Here is a 20,946-nt window from a genome sequence, read left to right on the forward strand (position 1 = left end):
CAGCAGATGCCCGGCCTGCAGGCCCCCTGAGGAGGGGTGTCAGACACGTGAAGGAAAGGCCTATCATCTCTGTCATCACTTTGGTTTACAGAATTCCCTGCTCCCCATCTGTCAGCTCTCTCCCTCTGAGAGGCACTGTCTTAGTCACATGGGTGCAACTGGAATATTGAATCTAGAAAGGATTGCCTCAATGTATGTGTCCTTTTATCCCATGATGAAAAAATCCCAAAGAACAAGAATGGAGACAGACTACTGTCCATTAGGCTTAAAAAAAAAAAAAACCAAAAAAAAAACCCTTAAGTGTCCTTCAAAGAGCTGGGACTTGGTTCTGCCCATGAGCCTCGAAGAGATTGGATGAGGAAATGGCCCAGTTTGGCCTTGACTTTACACTTACATTACTCTTGAAGGTGTCTTTGCCACAATGTGAATAAACTGCCACCTTTTGGAACAGGGGCTCATAGGAAAGTCTGCATTCCCAGCTTTTATTGAAACAGATCTGTCTTCTGCAGCTGTGGCCATCGTCCTGAGATCAGGTCTGTCAACCAGGTCCTATCGCTGGGAATCAGGGGGCACTGGAGAGGACCCCATCCCGTACCCTTTTACATTTAGGGGTTGAGCTGAGCTCACTTTGGGGGAGGCCTGGCAAGGGCGACATGTGTTGCAGATGGAAGGATGGAGGATGGAGAGGCGGACTCCCTGCTGAGTCCCTCCCTGGTGGGGTCAGGCAGGTGAAGACTGGCCTGCCCCACAATTGAGTGAGATAGCATCTCTCACCCCATCGGCCCAGCCACTCCCTGGAGTGGATCCCCCACATCTGTGCACCAAGCCTCTAGCCTACAGTAATAAAAGAGAAAATGCTAATTGACCGTACCTTTGCTATGCCTACAGCCAATCAGGAGTGATATGCAAATTAGCCCAGCAAAGATGGTTGGTAAATTTGCATATGAAAGTGGCACAGGCATAGGCCCTATGCTGCAAATAGGATTTAAGCTGCAGTCGGGAACCTGGACAGGCGATGGATCCAAGCTGAGATGAGGACCCAAGCAGGCAGTATCAGGCGCTTGGACCTGAACAAGTGGCTCCTGATGCGGCCTGCCCAAGTCCAAGCTGCCCTGTGATCATGGGGTGAACAAGCCAGGCCGAGCTGACCAGAGATCATGGTGTGAACAGGCCAGGCAAAGCCTGGCCAAGCCGCTCTGCAATTTCAGGAGAAGAAGCCTCTCAGCTGACCAACCTGCATGGCACATGGTGCAGAGTCTGGGGCCTCTAGCCTGCAGCCATGGGAAGTCTCCCTCTCCCCAGAGTTAGGAGCACCAGCCCAGGTCTGCCCAGCGGCCTGGTCCTGACTGTGAGGTTGATGAGTTCCTAAACGCTGAGGTTTGATCCCCACGCATTAGCAGTAGGAGACCAGTGTCTTTGTTATTGCTGTGTGTCCAGGTTTTAATTGGACAAATTTATCAAGACACCTTGACAGAGAAAATCAAGCTCAAGTCCTGAATTCTGCCCTTAAAATGTTCACAATCTTATTAAGAACGAGTGGATGATAAAAGTGCAGTAATAGCATCAGAATGTAAGGCAACAATACAGAGAGGAATAGAAGCAATTGCTAGGATGATTTTTCAATAATTAGTACAAGGATTATGTACTATGAATTAAATTTAAAAAAATGTGTGGAAGTAGCTGCTTCATTAGTATGGAATTCCTTCCTATTTTAAAGGAAGCTGAGTTCCATGTGAACTGTGAACTATGCTATGATATCTGAGGCACGGGACAAGGGAGGCCCTAAATGTATGATACTTTTATATTTGAGTCATTATTGTTCAATGTAATTTATTTATGTACACCTCAGTTTTTTAATAGTTAAATTATGAGAATAATACATCTTACTATAAAATATTACTAGTTCAAATGATCAGGTGACATTTGTTGTTATTTTCTGTAAATTAACACAATCTCTGGTATGCTAAAGTGATAGGTATTATAGAAATATTTATATAGAAAGACCTACAGGCTTGATTACAAGTGAGTCTTACTATCACTATCCAAATTTATTGCTTAAAAAAAATCAGGGAGCCTACTAGAAACTGAACCAAATATAAGCCCTTGAAGGACAAATGTAAATTGCTATTACAAGAGCAAGAAGAAAAAATTCAGATGCAAGAATGAAAACCACATTGCATCCACTCTGAGTAACTGTTAAAGTAAAAAAAATGGTATACTATGAAAATACTTAATACAAATTGTAAAGACATTTGTTCAAAGAGGATTTCCTAGAGTAGGTGATATTTCAGTTAATTTTTTTTAAAATGTGAAGAGGTTAGATAGATAAGAAAAAGGTATAGGGGTCCCAGATTGCAGCAGGTGCAGGCGGGGCTGAGGGAATCCCCCCACTCCATGCACGAATTTCATGCACTGGGCTAAAGATGTGATCGACGAATCCCTCTCCAGTGTGGCAGGTGCTTGAGTGCACAGCCAGAGGGCAATGGGCAGCTGATACTGAAAGTATCACGCACCCAAAGAATTTTCCTATAAACACAAACGAACAGGTATAAGAGGACCCGGAGTAACATTTATTCTCTCCTTATTAGTGATAACACAACATTGGAAACAAACTCAGTGTCCTTTAAAAGACATTAGTTAAATAAAATCCATTCCATCCACATGATATATCCCATAATCTTCCTGTGGTTATAGCCCCCTGTGTTCAGGAGAACAGTGGCTGAATAATTCATTTGCCAGCACTCCAGAACAACAGGTACCTTTGAAGAAAATTGAGGAAGTTTCTAAGAGCGATTGTGGGGTAACCTCCCAATTATAAAAAATGATATGCCGGCAGTGTTGACTGGTTTTGTATCATCTGTATATTAATAAACTATCTGTATAAAAGGGAGACAGAGAATACTTATACATCTTTGTTGAATGTGCGGAAATATAGATCTAGATTTATATACAGGAGACGGCTGCAGTGTGCGCCTCGCGGGAGAGGCAGTAATTGCCGGTCTGAGAGTTTCATGTTAAGACTTTCTAATAGGGCTTTTGTGTGCCTCCTGAATTCTGAACCATGTCAGTACTTTAACTTAAACAAATAATGATTATTAATTTCCGAGGAATCTGCACATTTGTCAACATTGGTTGACTGAGCTGCTCAATTTCTTGTTAATCTAAACCTATTTAAATAGACTTTGCATATTAAAGTTCAGTGAGGATTCTTATAGCCTTTTTATGGACTGTGACCCAAGAGCTTAGGATAGTTCATTAGCTACCGAGTTTATAACCGATTCTGAATATTTAATCCGAGTGAGAAACCGCCTACATTCTGCTATTCAACTGCCTGACAACTTTTTTTTTTTCCTGAATCAAGGACAGAAATATTAAAATGATACAGAATATCTCCTTTTGTTTTTAACCCTATTGAAAATCGTAGGTTGCCTTGTTGATAGAACTTATTTGAGAGTTGGCTTCACACTTAACTTTTAACACATCCGATGCTGCTTAGTCAAATTACTTCACTAAAATACAATGAATCTAATGCTTTGCAAAACTGTTCTTTTCAGATTGGGGACTTGTGCGTACATGTGATTACTAATGCATGTAAAACCCATGTCTTTCACTTTTGGTTAACATAGACCCAGATAACATACATTTATTAGAAAGTCTTTTAGACTCATGTTTCTATCACTTTAGGAAAGTCATTTTTTACGTTAATTTTCCACACATTACTGTTACTTCTCATCTAATACATTTAATCTTCAGCATCTCTATCCTAAATCTGCCTCAATGCCTAGTTTGCAACTTGCATTTGCAATTTAAAGACATCCTGGCTGGGAACTGCCTGGAAAATTGTAGTGTGTTCTTTTTCTGGCAGCGTTTGTGCACTCTCAGCCCTCAGCAGACTTCTCTCAGAAAGCAGTTGTGTAATGTCATATTCAAAAATTAGAAAGTAGATTATTTTATTTCTATAAGTTCTGCAAAGTTATTATTAATGCTTGTATCCGCATGTTTTATTAGCTGAGAGAAGAAATTGGGTTGAGATTTGTTAGATGTTTTTTATCTATTTCACATGAATTCAAGTGAGTACCATTTCTACTGTTTACCTAACATTGTAAACTTAGCTGAAGTTGTTTTCCTCGTGGGTCTAGTCATTTTTTATTTCAACAAGTTCAAGTGCTTATTCTCCTCTGTACCCGTAAATTCAGTCAGGTATCCTCAGCATCTCTCCAGAACGTGAAACCTGGGTCTACTTCTATTCTGACTAGGAAACATAGGCACAGATAAAGGTCTCCCTGTTTTAATAATAATAATAAAAAATACTATGTGGAAGCCTTTTTATATAGATTGTTTGAAGCCACTAGAGAACTTCATATTTGTGTGTATGTGTGTGATCACTTGCTAAGCACGATTTTGGTTATGGACCTGATTAATTTTTAAAAGCACATGTTAATTAACATTTAACAGCACTTCATTTAATTAGGCTGGGTATCCTCAAAAGCACTCCAAAGCTAGATTTTATGATTCATAGAAACAAAAATACCCACTTTCTATTCAACATAACTATCCTGTGTTAAATGGGATATAGTGGGAAAGCAGGGATGGCACACGAGTAGGTCAGTACTGCATATTAAAATATCTAGTGATATTTTAGCTACATATACTCCCTAGCTCCTAAATTAACTCATCTTTCACCAAATAAGATATAGCTCTGAGCCTGTGTTAGCTGCTCAGAGCAAAAAAAGATGAACACCTCAGCCTCTGACCTCAAGAATGTTCATCTCCTGGGATTAAACAAAGGGAAATTTATGATTCAGGAGTAGAAGCTCAGAGGCTCTGTAATTCAGCAGCTGATTGCGGGTTTTAACTGTCCTGCTGCCCTAGGGTCCTGAGCTCGTCCTTTCTTATGATGTCAGGATGGCTGCCTTCGTTCCAAGGCCATGTGTCAGGGTTAAGTGGACGAGGAGAGGAGACGATAGACTTGTTTCTTCAGTAATAAGGAAATATCCCAGAAGCCTCAGTAGGCCAGCCATCACAGCATATTGGTCAGCATTGGCCATAGCCCATCGCTAAACTCAGCCAAAGAGGCAGTGGCTTTGCCTTGGTTTCCTCACTGGTCCTGGGAGGTAAGGAGGGGTCTCAATGGACCAAATAAGGTCTCTGCAGGCAAGGAGGGGAGGGGGAAGGGATCAATTTTATTGCAGCAACTATTACTATATGAAATTGATTTTTCATAAATGTATCAATTTAATTTAATTTATCATGTCCGCTATTTTTGAGGAGAGAAGTATCGTGAATGGAGCTGCGTGTTTTGTCCTGGAAAGTGAATGTCATTCCCATGGTTGGAAACTGGCTGTTCTGAGCATCTCCTTTCTATTCTCCTTCCTCTTCCATACTTTGTTCTTTATTATTTCAATTAATTATAATTTGAATTAGGAAATATGCTCATCTACTACAAACCCTTGCCTTTTCTCCTCTTTAATTTCCCTTTATGCTCACGTTAATCTGCCAGTTATTTCTTTTGTAGACAATTGTTCTTACCCTGCGATAACATGGACTACATCACTTGTGAGGCTTACAAATTATTAAAACGGTAACATGGCAACAGCAAAGCAGCAAACTGAGAATGGGACCATGTGAAACTGCATAGGCCACATGCCCCCGAAGCAGGTCCAGCTTTTCAATCTGCCCTCCATTTGTTCTCAGAGAGCTTCCCAGGGTTTCATGCTGAGGACCGACGTCCCAGATGTCACCAGCCTAATTCTTCACTGACATCTACAACATCTGAGTCCTATTTGTAGCTCTGTTTTCCAGCCATAGTAGTTTTGCACACTGCCCTGATCATTACATGCCACTGGCCATTTGCACATGCTGTTTTCTCTGCCTGCCCCTCCTGCCTTGTTTTTCTTTCAACTGTTATATTGATGTTGAGTTGCATGAGTTCTTTATATATTTTGGAAATGAACCCTTATCAGATAGATACATCAGTTCTCCCAGTCACTAGGTTGCCTTTTCATTTTGTTGATGGTTTTCTTCACTATACAATTTAAAAAAAAAAAAATTTTTTTTTTTTTGCTTTGATGGAGTCCCATCTGTTCATTTTTGCTTTTGTTACTCTATCCCAAGGAGATATAGCCAAAAAGATGTTGCTAGCACTTCTCCTTGGGCAACATATACGGCCGTCTTTTTAACTCTGCATTCCTTTCATCACAGCCAGGAGACAGGTCTTTTGGAAACTAAGGTATTTTTCAAATGTAAGGGAAGTTTTTAGTAACAGTTTTGACTCATTGGTGTATAGAAACATCTTAGAAAAAGTGAAACTATTTGAGTTGAAGTAACACATTTTTTCATTCTCTTAACATTTAAATACATTAGAATGAATTCCTATTAAATTTCTAAAGAAAATATATCTTTTGAACTGTGTTAGTTATAAAAGGTAGTTTTTTCAAAAGGTACAAATTCTCTAAGGAAATCTGTGACAATGGAATTCAGCTAGGTCACTAGTTTTGTTCTCTTTCTTGTTCTACAAGGTGTTTTAAAATATATACATAAAATTCTTCCATTATTTTTAAAATACATAAATGGTATCAGGGATAAGTCCTTAAAACATTTTATTTTAAAATATAAGCTGGATAAATGATACTTATACATTTGAATTTCAACATTGGTAGTTGACATTTCAAATTCTGCGGTAGTTTTAATTTTATAGGAAAACACACACATCTATCAAAGTCAAAGTACTGATGTCAGATTAGATTGACTGCCTTTTGCTTAGGTTTTGCATGAAGTACGTCACAGCCTCTGTTGATGTGTGTTATATAACCACGAGTAATATGTTATGTAGGTAGCTGATACCTATTCTAAGATGGATGTTTCCTTTATGCATTCAGTTAGCTATTCCCCCACCCCCATTCTGTGTGTGTGTGCTTCTGTGTATATATGTCTACACACATACACATATATCCACACACATACATGTATGTATATACACATATACACACATGAAAAACTATGTAGGCCCACCCTCATTTTAGTTCACCGTAGTAAAGTTTCACTCCATATATAATTTTAGATTTACATGCAATACATCTTGTGTGTTGGCTACATAATACAATTAAAAACCAATCCCAATTATACAGAACATAATTTGTATTTGTTGTGGCTATAGAAGTTAAAGTGAGATGGAATCACTTATTCTCGTTCAGCAAATGCTTGCTCAGTATGTTCTGTGTGTAGGAACACAGAGGCCTCCTTCCCATGTGTGGGTATAAAGGCTACTATCCTCCCAGTGCCTTTTTGAAGACGTTCTTCATAATTTTGTTTGTCTCAAATAAAATAGAGCTATGAAACTAAAACATGACATAGAGGTCTTAATTGTTCCAGCTAAGATTGGAAGTACACTGCAGGTTGAGGAATAAAGATGGCACTATAGATAAATGTGGTACTCACATCCTCCCACAAGCACATCAAAACTACAACTAAAATACAGAACAACCATCATTCAGAACTGCCTGCAATCTACCTGAATGGAAGTCCCATAACTACAGAATTAAAGGAGAAACCTCACTGAGAATGGTGCTTGGGGAAAGAAGCTGGGGGAAGGGAGGGTGGGTACCCTTCAGCCCCAGGTTCCAGAGCTGAGAAGAGAAGTCTCAGTAACTTAGGGCAGTAAAAACCAGCTGGGATTGTGGCTGAGTGTCACTGAGGCTGCCAGAGACCCAGGCAGTTCCTCTTAAAGGGCCAGCACATCGTCTTATTTGGACTCACTTTTTCTGAGCTCCAGCTTAAAAGGATCCAGGGACATATGGAGAGGAACTAAATTGTCTGGGCATCAGGACAAGAACACCAGGGCAGTCCCACCCAGTTTGCAGCTGAACCCAACCTGTTTGCAATGTTTTTTTTATTATGAATAGCCTATACTGGCTCAGGTTTCAGACTTTCCTAAAATCTCTCAAACAAATAGCAGCTGCACTCAGCATTCCCCGTACCTCTCAATAAGTGGACCTGAGTCCTACACTAAAGCAGCCAGCCTTGGTTCACAGTTTGGAGCACCTCTGAGCCCAACACAATTAATGGCCATCCAAAGATTGCTTTGTACCTTGTGCCTGGTACCCCCAGACAGGACATAAGCAGGGGCTGACTTTGTACTGCTCAGGAGGCCCCAGAGCCAGTGCACCCGGTGAATTACTTCAGACCATGCCAGATTACAACTCTACCACATTCACCAGCAACAACCCAAAAGGCAGACTTGGTGATCACCAAAGCCCCACTGAAAGAAGTCCTGCTCCATAGGGGTGTCTCCTGCACAGCAGCTCTTCCACTGTAGTCACAGCTGGTTCTCACAGCCAATAGGCTTGGAGGTCATTTCCTCCCAGTGATGCCAGCAGGCATCAAGGCTCAATTACAATAAGGCAGCGCACACACCTAGAGTGCCCAGCTCAGGTGACTGGGAAGCCTGAGCCACTGAGCCCTACGGAACACCTACTACACAAGGCCACTCTACCAATTCCAAAGGATATAGCATCTCTACCTAATACTAGTACATAGAAACAAATACAGGGAAGCAGCCAAAATACAGAGATAAAGAAACATGTCACAAATTAAAGATCAGAAGAAATCTCCAGAAAAAGAAATAAATGAAATGAAAGCAAACAAATTATTAGATACAGAATCAAAACAATGGTTATAAGGATGCAGGAAAAACTTAATAAGAGCTTCAAGGGACTTAGTGAAAATTTCAAAGATCTTGGTGAGCAAATCAAGGACATGAAAAAGAAATAGTCAGGAATGAAGGATATGCTAACTGGAATGAAAAATAATTTACAGAGAATTAACAGTAGAATAGAGAACAATGAGAATCAAACTAGTGATTTGGAATATAAGGAAGCAAAACACACCCTATTAGAAGAGAAAAAAGAAAAGATAATCCAAAAATATGAAGATAGTATAAGAAGACTCTGGGACAACTTCAAGGATACCAACATTTGCAACATGGGTGTGCCAGAAGGAGAAGAAAGGGAGCAAGATTTTGAAAACTTTTTAAAGAAATAATGACAGAAAATTTGCTCTAGGTGGTGAAAGAAATAGACTTACAAGTCCTGGAAGAACAGAGAGTCCCAAATTAGATGAGTCCAAAGAGGCCCACACCAAAATACATAATAATTAGAATGCCAAAGGTTATAGATAAAAAGAGAATCAAAAGCAACAAGAGAAATGCTACTTATAAAGAGGGCCCATAAGACTGTCAGCTGATTTCTCAACAGAAACTTTGCAGGCCAGAAGGGAGTGGCAAGAAGTATTCAAAGTGATGAAAAGCAAGGACCTACAACCAAGATTACCCAGCCAAGCTATCATTTAGAATTGAAGGTTAGATAAAGAGTTTCCCAGACAAGAAAAACTAAAGGAGTTCATCACCACTAAACCAGTGTTATATGAAATGTTGCAGGATCTTCTTTAAGAAAAAAAAAATATATAAAAATTATGAACAATAAAATGGTAATAAATACATATCTATAAATAAATGCATCTAAAAGTCAAAGTAAATGAAGAAGGAATCTAACAAACAAAATAAACTAATGAATAAAATAGAACCAGAGCCATGGAAATGGAACAGAGGACTGAAGTCACTTGACAAATCTTAGAGGAAAAGAGGAGATTGACCTCTTGGTTGGAAGGAGATTAACCAAAGAACTTATATGCATATATGCATTACCAATGGACACAGACAAAAGGGTGGTGAAAGGCTGGTACAGGGTGGGATACAGGTGGAGGAGGGAAATGGAGGGAAAAGGGGTAGACATAATATTCTCAACAATACACATTAAATAAATAAATAAGTTTTAAAAAAGATTTGTAGGATGCTTCAGTCTCTTCCCACAATGCCTCTGATCATTGGCTGACTTAGGAACTTCCAGGAAGAAAAAGAAAGCTCCTGTCCTGGACTTTGTCATGAACATAGTTCTTACTTGGCTTTGCTGACTTACTCTGGCACCATTCTTCAACTTGTTTTCATATTTTGAGATGTCTCAAAATATCCACATTTCCTAATGAAAAGTCACTGGTGAAGGAAGACTCTCATTTGCATTGTGGTAGAAATCTGTTTCTTGGTTGTAATAGAAGAAGTAGATGGGAATAAAGACAGTTATAGGGAATGTAAAGAGGAAAGGAAGAGATCTAGGAGCAGAGATGGAATTTGAGGCCTTATGTTGAACAGTTAGGGGTTATTAGTGACCTAGGAAGGCATCACTCATCCAATTGCAACAAGAAAAATTCAAACAAACAGAAAACCAATGGATTTTCTTGGACACAGCAGAGGACTGAAGTCATAGGGCAAACTGCCAAGCTTAATCTGGGACAGACAAATGCTAATAGGCTTATTCCAGACTTTTGCCCCTGGACAGAAGCCACTGGAACCATGGGCTGGTTAAAGATCATAGAAATGGTCTGGGCAGTTGTTGAGGCTGCAAGCAAGTAATTTGGGCAACTCCTAAAGGGAACAGTCTCAGAAGATCTCTCCATATTTTCATGGCTTTTTTCTCCGGAGGAACTGAAAGTAGAGGAGTAATCTGTGTGGAATGTGTCATTCCTGGAAGGGGATATTTCTTCTATTGCCCATTTGGTCTTCCTGTGTCACCTGGGGTCAGGGTGAGCTAGGAATCCCTGGGAAGGTCACACCCAGAGACACAGGGGCACTGGAAGACTGAGACTTAATCATGAGATCTTAGAACTCTACTGCTTCTCCACCCACATCTTCCCACCAAGCCAAAGCACTCCAGTATAGTCATATATAAATATCATAAAGATAATATATCTATAATAATAAAGGCATAATATGCTAATTAGACTGGACAGCTGAATGATCTTCTGGACATTATTCCAGATGTCCTTATGGAGGAAGTTGCCATAGTGGGGGCCAAGGAAGAGGCAGTTAGGGGCAATCAGGCAAGCAGTGAGAGTGGTTAGAGGCAATCAGGTAGGCAGGCAGGCAAGCAGTTAGGGGTGATCAAGCAGGCAGGCATAGTGGTTAGGGACGATCAGGCAGGCAAGCAGAGTAGTGAGGAGGATCAGATAGGCAGGTAGAGTGGTTAAGGGTGATTAGGCAGGCAGGTGAGTGGTTAGGGGCAATCAGGCAGGCAGGTGAGCAGTCAGGGCATCAGGCAGGCAGGCACAGTGGTTAGGGGGAATCAGGAAGGCAGGGAGGTGAGCAGTTAGGAGACAGTGGTCCTGATTGCAAAATTGATGTCTGACTGGTCCTGAGAGACGCCCCTCCCCCACCCCAGTGCATGAGTTTCATGCACTAGGCTCCTAGTAATATAATATAACTCGAGGCCTGGTGCATGATGGGGTCCCCCAGCCTAGCCTGCACCAATCCAGGACCCCTTGGGGGATGTCGTTTAGCTGATTTCAGCCTGTTCCCTGCAGGCCTGATCCAGACTAGAGGAAGCCTGATCCTGTGCATTGAGCATCTGTCTCGTGGTGGCCAGTGCACATCATAGTTACCGGTCGACCCTTCCTTTAGGAGTTCAGTCATTAGGCTTTTATTTATACAGATATAATATACTAGAGGCCTGGTGCATGAAATTCGTGCACTCAGAGGATCCTTGAGTCCAGCCTGTGCTTCTGGCTGAGCGGTCCTCCCCCTGCGGGAGTGTGCTGACCCCCAGGGAGCAGCTCCTGTATTGAACATATGCCCTCTGGTGGTTAGTGCACATCATAGCAACCAGTCATGCCGTTGTTAGGCCAAAACTGGCTCTCTGACATCCCTGAGGGGTACCAGGTTGCGAGAGGGTGCAGGCCAGGCTGAGGGACCCCAAAGGTGCACAGTTGGAACTGGGAGGGATACAGGAGGTTGGCCAGCAGGGGAGGGACCAGAGGAGGGATCCAGGGTGTGTCAGACTCATCTCACTCAGTCCTGATTGGGTGGACCCCAGCAGAAAGCTAACCTACTGCTCAACCATCTGCCCCCTGGTGATCAGTGCATGTCATAGTGAGCAGTTAAGCATTAGTGTATCATTAGCATATTATGCTTTGATTGGTTGAACAGCCAACTGGACAACCAGATACTTACCATATTAGGCTTTTATTATATAGGATTCTCTCTCATTTATATACATATATAGAGTGGGTGGCAAAAGCAGTTTTACAGTTGTGAGAACACAAATAGAGTTTATTCTTATGTTTTTGCTTATTAATTATTGTTTTACTTTGCATACAAACAGCTGTAAATTTACTTTCTCTCACTTTATATAGTAGCTGAAAGGGCTTCAAGACACAGACTTAGCCATAAAGGCAAAGTTATATGATGCTCTGAGGAAAGCTGAAATTGCTATTTTCAGACAAAGCAGATGCTAGAACAAGGAAAACCACCTGGGTAAATAGACACTGCTTAATGACAAAGGGGCCAGCTTTGTAAGGAGACATAAGGATCCTAATCTTGTTTTTACTTGAGAACAGAGCATCAAAATATGTGGCACAAAAACTGACACAACCCAAAGGAGAAAGAGGTGAACTCCCTGTTACAGTTGAGTCTTCAAATCCCTCCTTCAAGGATGGAGAGATCAAGCAGAGAAACAGTAAAGATAAAGTTGACCTGAGTAGACGTGGCCATATCATCTAACTTGATCTAATTAGTGTTTGAAAAATACCACATAAGTAATAGCAGGTACACCTTCTTCTCAAGCTCACATATAACATTCTCTACAATAGATCACATTCTGGGTCCACAGGAGACAGGAACAAAGTGTAGAAAGAAAAAAATGTTAGAGGAAGAAATTTGCCTGGAAATAATATAAGCAGGAAGAAAAAAATATAGTTGGGAGACAAGAGAAGAAAGAAGAAAGCCTGGAGAAGAGAGAAATAAGTAACAATAGCTATCCCATACTACAATATAAATCCCATAAATCCACAGGTTCTAGGAGCTGAGCTCATTATATGAAGTATCTCATTTAATCCTCACACTCTCTGACCTGGGTTGCCGTTATCATTTGTAGATGAAGAAACTGAGGCTCAAAGAAGTTTGGTCATTTGCAGGTAAGAGGACCAAGATGCAAAGCTGAAGACCCTACTTCATCAAAGATTCAACTTTGTTGATTCTGCAAATATGGGGTTAAGGCTGCTGCTAGGAGGCTGGGCTGGATGGCTGAACTCCTGAGTGGATGCAGCCATCATTAAGCATTGTGCTGTGGCCTGTGCCTGGCAATGAAGTCCCACTTTTCCAGGTGGTTCCCTAAGAGGCACAAGCCTCCCTGACCCCAGCCGACACGCTTGGCTCCCAGGTTTGCTGCCGCTCTGCTGTGAGTTTTGTTTTCCTCTGCAGATTAACTTGGTGCTTCAGGGACCTGCAATCAAGTGGCCCACATCCATCATGTCCTACTCTTTAAAGCAGTGAAAGGCTTTTATAATAAGATTGGTGGCTTTGCAAATAACAGTTGTGAGTTTCAATTATTCTTTAGTGATGGATCCAAGATTGGGATAGAAGCTAGATAGAGGAGATGGTTAAAATAAGAAAGCCTTTTCCCCTCTAATTGTGACATCATATCCCTCAAATCAAAACCATACATTACACGATTCTTAAGGGCAAAGACCATAAGATTCATCTTTGTTTCCTCCAAGTTGAGATTTTGTAAATAGTTGTTTTAATAAAGTTGTGGTGAATTATAATCCTTCATAATTATTTAAAATATTAATATATGTCTCAAGTTTAGGAAAGATCATAAATACATTGCCTAAAAGATGAAATATTTTTATATAAAGCCATGCAAGAGATTTTTCATACAACACATGAATAATATATCTGTATTATATCATTCATTTATCCCAAATCTAACAAGTTAGCTATAAAGGGCATTTTCATGTTCTTGTTCCCTTAAATTTAGGAGTGTTTGTTAGAATGTTTTAGATGAACTTGACTTATGGAAAAGGGCTGCTCTTGGGACTGTGAGTAATCTTTTATTTTTATCACAATATATGTTCCTTAACAAACAAAAAGTTATTCAATTTCTTGGCCTAGAGCTGAACTCTTTTAAAAAATACATCTTTCCCCTCACCCCCAGTTGGAATGTAGTTTGAAATTAAAATCTTCAAATAAACCAGTTGGGAAAGATCATGGACTGCTTGTGTGACCTCACCTACTAAATCCCTGGGTCTCACTAGCAAAGGAAGTTTCTCTGTACCCTTATGTCCATCCTCCATCATCAAACAAGTGTTTTGGGGTTGAATGTTAAGCATGCCTCTGACAGGTGAGTTTGTGTGCTGGTGAGTCCCAGCAGCGATGGTTCTGGTGATCACAGGTGGGAATGCTGGTGCTCAGGGATGCGAATGCCAGGACAGCAGTTAGTGAGCATCTGCTTAAATGTCTTCTGAGTCCCTTGTGCTACACAGTTGGATCGTGTAAGAGTTAATAGTGAACCCACAGAACTGTGCTGCAGTGAATTCTGAAGTGTGCACGCGTGTGTTTGCAATAGTGTGTAGATTGTGAATAATATTATTCTATGTAGCAAGCAAGTAGTTTAGTGAATTAAAAGGTCTCTCTATTGTCTACCTGGTTTCAGATGAGTAGGTTGGTGGTTTGAACTATTCAATTAAGTCAGCCAGTTGTTTTTTTATTGAATCAATCCAAGTGTTATATGTATTTAATTTCCCTCTCTCCTCCACCTCCCTCCCTTTTTCCCTCCCTCCCTCCCTTCATTCCTTGACTGCGAATGACATTATTCATAGTTAATGTTTCAAACAAGAAGCACTTTGAGTGCCACATAGTTTAGACTCTTTTCTAGTGACCTTTCCAACCACTTCATGACTCAGTTTCTTCGTTCAGCACCAACCTCATTGAGTTCCTTTGAGGAGTGCCTAAAACGTGTAAACTTCTCAACATACTGAGAACAGACTCAGGGGAATTTCATTTCACCAATTATATTCCTTTTGGAATCTTCCAGATCCCTGTTTATAATTTTTCCAGTAAAAATAGTGTTTTGGTAAACATTTTATTTTTAAAGTCTATTTTTGGTGCCTGGCACTGCTCTTATTTTTACTTTAATCAGTGTTCCCATCCTAGAGCCATCGATGCTTGTCTAGGCCTTGCTCCCTTCCCACTGCACTGGGGAGTGTGGGTAACATTCTGAACAGTTCTCACCAGGGAGTGGATTGTGGTCACTTTACATCCGTCTGCCCACGTTGTCTCTGCCAGGTGTCTCCTGTGTTCTGCGGGGCACATACTTCCACCAGGAACAGCTGGACACGCAGGGTTCTCTCTGCTCTTTGCTCAGCCTGGCTCCCTGTGCTGCCCCGACTCTGACACTTGGGTCTGGCTGTGTACATGTCCCTCATGCCCAGCTCCGGAGTGGCCGTCCCCCACAGAGTGAGGATGCTGCACTCCTGGGAGGGTATGCGCTCTGCGTGTTCCCTGCGTCCACAGCCTGTGGGGCTTTCAGGGCGGCCCCACTTCCACTCGCCCTTGTATGAGGGTGGTCAACCGCACAACCCACTCAGACCCGGCCTGGTTACTTCATTGTCATCCACACAGTGTTCTTTTGGCCACCAGAGGATCCTCCCACATGACATCCTTGCTTTTCTAGTCACTTTTGTTCACTGAATTCTAGATTTCCCCTTTCCTGATGAACTCAGTCATCACCCTGGCTCCCCCAGCTCTGCTGTGACTGAAGTCCCTCTTCCTGACTGACACCCTCTCCTGAGCCCAGAGCTGCCTAATGCCCTCCACACCTCTGGCATCTGACATTCCTTCCTGCCTCTGCAGGGGCCAGGCCAGGGCGGGAAGAGCACAAGCCCTCCTTCAAGGTGACATTCTCAGGTCCCAATGGTGACCGCTCCACCCTCCTAACAACTGACACTGGAGAAACTTGAACCTGAATTAGAGCCTCCTGTCTACCGTATTTTCCGGCATATAAGATGACCCCCTGATTTTACAGTTAAAACATAGGTTTAGGCCTATATTCGCTGTATAAGACTACCCCCTACTTTAAAAAAAGAAAAAAAAAGAAAAAAGAAAAAGACTTACTTTGCAGTCAAGATCTGCAGGTAATTTTTGTGCAATTTTGGTCTTTTGCCTCTGATTTTTGGTTGACTTTTTTTCATTTCAAAAGTTGTCTTATATGCCGGAAAATACAGTAGTCTTCTTCATGGCCCACCTCTGACCCTGAACTAGAATGAACATCACTTGTTTCAGTCCTACCTCAATGGCTCACCTCGGCCTCCCAAAGTCTCACTGCCCGCACCATCCCATGTGGGCGGCAGGTCATTCTGTCTGTGTCTCTTGGGGAAAACCCTAAGGATGACATGTCTGTCCTTTGTTTATTTAAAAACAATAGCAGTTAACAGTGGCTATACACTTTTAGATTTATTTCGTATTAGTGATTTTATATATGACTATGTACATTACAGTGCCATACGCATTTACAGAAATGTAGTGCCTGGAATTCAATGAAAATTGTGCTTTCAATCCTTATCCTTAATGCATTGCTTTAATGACCAGTTTGTTGTGATCTGTGTGGAACTCTGAGGACCCAGCCCTTCTGCTGTGTCTGCTCCGGCCTCTGTCCAGCGTGGCCTGCACACTGCTTTCCCAGTAGGTACAACTAGAGGCTTTCTCTGTCACTCAGCCTATTGCCTGCCTTCTCCTAACTGAAATAACCTGTCCAATGGGCAAACCAACAAACACTTTATTCTTTAGTTGGTGCCTTCAACATTTAGATGTCTGTTATTTAAAATAATATAATACCAAGGAAATATTTAAATTAATATACCAGCCTAATAAATAAATATATTCATATTTCTGGAACAACATATTTAAAAATCAAAACATTGGGCTGAAACCAGTTTGGCTCAATGGCTAGAGCGTCGGCTTGGGGACTGAAGGGTCCCGGGTTCGATTCCGGTCAAGGGCATGTACCGTGGTTGCGGGCACATCCCCAGTAGGGGGTGTGCAAGAGGCAGCTGATTGATGACTCTCTCTCATTGATGTTTCTAACTCTCTATCTCTCTCCCTTCGTCTTTGTAAAAAATCAATAAAATATATTCTAAATAAATAAATAAATAAATAAATAAAAATAAAAACATTGGCAATAAGTATATGAATTATAAACTATATTAAGCTTATTTTCATATAGTTGAGGTAAAAATGTAATCATGTCTGGCAGACACTGAAAGGAGAGTGGTCTAAAAAAAATGTTTATTTTTTCTCACATAAAAATCTGTGTCTTTTCCATTTAAGGGCATGGCCCGCAGTTTGCCACATCTGTGCTGATTCCATTTGCCAGAACTTATATGGAAGGGGGGCTTTAGACATGAACATTTTTCTGGGCGGCCATGGGCTTGGCTGTAAATAGTCTGCAACTGAGGATCAAAGAAGTCCCGGATGCTGGGTGGCAACTGGCATTCTCTCCCTCCTGCATTAAAAAGATTTCTCAAGTCATATTAAATAATTTTTAAAAATCTTGTTTGAGCTCCCACCATTTGCCAGACCCTGGGGAGTTAACAGTGGGAGGAATATAAGCCTTACTATGAAGACTGTACACGGTGGTTGGAAGTGGGGGCGGGGCCCAGGGAGATGACACTGGGTGCATTCAGGAACCAGGCCATCATAGCCCAGCTTGGGAGGGGAAAGAAGGGGGGCTTGGGAAACATTGCAAAGGAGGCTGGGCGTTAGTAAGTGAATTTTAATGTGATTGGAGCTTTCCAGGTGAAGAATTGGAGGTAGTAAAGGCAGCAGAATATGCCACCTCAAAATAAGCCACTTTGGTGCCTTAATCATTTTGAGCTGTAGACACCTGGACAATAGCACTTGCAGGGACAGGCTTTCCCTGAGCTCCCACTCTGTATAGACAGACCCTCCCAGGAACCACTGTCAGCAGCCTCTCCCCGGAAGTTTCACCTCCCAGGCAAGATGCACCCTTGTCCAGGATAAGAGGCTGGAGGACCAGGCAGCCAGACAAACTTTGTCACAAACTCTCTGACCTCATATCTGTTCTTCTGAAGGCCCATTCATCTTTCCTGAAATTACTTCCTGTCCCCAAAAGGTCTATACACCCCTCCACCTTCCCTATGGAGGTGGTATTGAATCCGGATTCTAAGGCAGCTCAGGGGTTATTCATTGTTGTCTGAGTACCTCCCATGTGTCTGTGAGGTTCACGTGTTAATAAACCTGTTTATTTTTCTCTTTGAATCTGTCTTTTGTTACAGGAGTCTCAGCCAAGAACCCAGAAGGGTAGAGGGTTGTTTGCTTTTTTTTCTTCTTCCTGTCAAGAATTCAAAAATAATTTTCCTTTCCTACTGTAGTGAGATATTTCATGAAATAAGCTTTGTCATGAAATGGTATAATGCAGAGAACAGCTATAGCAGGTTTGGCCCAGTGGCTAGAGTGTTGGCCTGAAGACTGAGGGTCCTGTGTTTGATTCTGGTTAAGGGCATGTGTCTCAGTTGCAGGTTCTATCCTTAGTCCTGATCAGGGTACATATGGGAGATGACCAATCCATGTCTCTCTCTTACATCGATGTTTCTCTCTCTCCCTCTCTCTTTCTCTCGAACCACCTTCCTTATACTCTCTCTAAAAACTGATGGAAAATGTCCTTGGGTGGGGATTAGCAACAACAAGATCCAGAACTGAGGCTGGTCTGGAGAGCTCATGGGGGGATGTGGAGTGAGGTGAACCTATAGAGGTATTTTGTGTTGGGTTATGAAGGGCCTTATATATTTGCATCCCATCCCATAGACCAGGGGCCCACAAACTAGGGCCCCTGAGCCAAATCCACCTGCTTTTGTGAAGTGTTCCAGGAACACACTGACACTGCATTTCTGCCTTAAATGTCTGTGGCCATCTTCCTGGGACAGTGGCAGAGGGGCATGGTGTGACAGACACAGGAAGGTCCACAAAACTCAGAGCACCTTCTCTCTGGTCTTTCACAGAAAAAGGTGACCAGCCCCCAGGGGCCCAGAATGTTTTCTCTTTGGGGGTTTTAAAGCCTTAGCAATATGCATGGGAGTTCTTTCAGGAGAATGTGGACTAAACCCTGGGCATATTCTTTGCATATCTTGATAAAATATTTTTTTTCTTTTGCTTTGTTTTTGCTCTGCTGTGAATAGAGACTTAGCTTGGGGATTAAACTGTGGAAGAATCATGAGAGCAAGCACTATAAATACTTTTGTTTACCGCCTCTGGGGAAGCAACTCAAGGGACTACAAAGCTTGCCAAAATGTGCCAAGAGTTTGCTTAAGGACCAAAACTTTTCACTGAAGAAATGGATGAGCTCTGGTTGCTGTTTTAATTAAAATGTGAGTCTGTCTTTCTCAGAGCTTTCACAGTGATATTAATGTGGGGCTGTGTCTTCAGTCACACCACCACAATGGCAGCTGTTAGAACAAAGCAACTCTGGACCCTGACAAATCCTGAGGAAGGCAGAGAGCCTTAGTTAGCTCAGCATCTTAGACCTGAAGACGTGTCAGATTCAGGAATGGCTTCTTTCAAAGCCGAGTCAGAGCAGGTTGTGTTAACCCTGAAGCTTTGTAAGAGCTCTTCATGAAGTTGTCATATGCCATTAGGCACAATGAGCACCATTCATTAAGTCTCCACTCACTTGAAAAACACTCCACTTCACATAATTGCTGTCAGATGCTTTACCTTTGTCCTCTGTGAGCTGACTTTCCCGTGTTACCAGCCACCACTTTGGATGTGAGGTCTGTAGGTTGTACAGTGTGTACTGGACAACCTTCAACTATGAACTCTGGCACTGAAGTTCCCCTCACATATTCTCCTTTTATCATAGGGCTTCATGGTTTAGTGTTACCTGTGTAATTTTTACCCCTATACCATCATCAATATATATATAAAAAGCCAGGTGCTATCATGACCAAAACAACCAGACAGATGACCAAACAGGCTGTTTGGGTCAACGAGGCTGGCAGGAGGGTTAGTGAGGGATGAACAAACAATTGATCAGCAGGCTTCCTGGGGCAATCAGCCAGCAGGGGGACAGTGAGTGACAACCAAATGACTGAACAGCAGGTTGTGTGGGGCAACCAGGCCAGCAGGAGGGGCAGTGAGGGGTGACCAGGCAAGCAGAGGGAGGGGGGCAGTAAGAGGTGATCAGGCCAGCAGGTAGAGACAGTTAGGAGCCAGGGGTCCAGGATTGTGAGAGGAATGTTTGATTGCTGGTTTAGGCCCAATCTTCAATGATAAACCAGCAGTTGGACATCCCCCCAGGGTTTGTGATTGGAAAGGGTGCAAACTGTGCTGAGGGAATTTTGTGCATCAGGCCTCTAGTCTATCTATCTGTCTATCTATCTATCTATCTATCTATCTATCTATCTATCTATGCCTAAGCAACAGAATGACCGAACAACAGGTCGACTGGTCATTACTACATGCACTGACCACCACAGAGCAGACACTGAGATTGATCTAATATCAACAATTCATTGGGACCTGTTCAAGCAGCCAGTTGCAGTAATATGCATCACTGTTCTCTCAGGGTTGTTGCATTTATAACAGCTCTCTTTGCTGTTTACTATTAGTTCAGTAGCCCAGAGCATGTGTGCCTGAGCCACCAGGCGAAATCTCATCTTGTCCCACACAGCTATGATATGTGAAACTCTGACACCACAGCAGCACGGTTTTATGAACACTCAATGCAGGAACTACCCCTTGGCAGTCAGTGTGCTCCCACAGCCAACTTCCTGCTGCTGGCCAACTCCCCGTGACTCCTTCCTCTGGCTGGCCAGCCAACCTCTTCTGGCCCTTCCCCTGTCTGGCCATCTCCGATGGCCCCAATCAGGCCAGTGGTCAATCTCTCATGTTCCCCCACCCCCAGCTGGCCAACCTCCTGTGGCCCCTTTCTCTGGCCAACCTCCTGTGGCTCTGATCAGCCCCAATCACCAGCGGAGGCTGAGGTACCTCAGCTGTGCATGAATTCAAGCACCAGGCCACTAGTCCTATATAATAAGAGGCTAATATGA

At 42.3% G+C, this 20,946-nt stretch overlaps 1 protein-coding gene and 1 pseudogene across 2 annotated transcripts in view; both read left to right on the forward strand.

Annotated features, from left to right (window-relative positions):
* The window catches only part of LOC118718591, an 87,588-nt pseudogene extending 86,972 nt beyond the window's left edge, over window positions 1-616 (forward strand).
* The window catches only part of RALYL (RALY RNA binding protein like), a 519,639-nt gene that overhangs the window by 86,693 nt on the left and 412,000 nt on the right, over window positions 1-20,946 (forward strand). The window lies entirely within an intron of this gene.

Source organism: Pipistrellus kuhlii, unplaced genomic scaffold (genome assembly GCF_014108245.1).
Source record: "Pipistrellus kuhlii isolate mPipKuh1 unplaced genomic scaffold, mPipKuh1.p scaffold_m20_p_14, whole genome shotgun sequence".
In the NCBI taxonomy this organism is placed as follows: Eukaryota; Metazoa; Chordata; class Mammalia; order Chiroptera; family Vespertilionidae; genus Pipistrellus; species Pipistrellus kuhlii.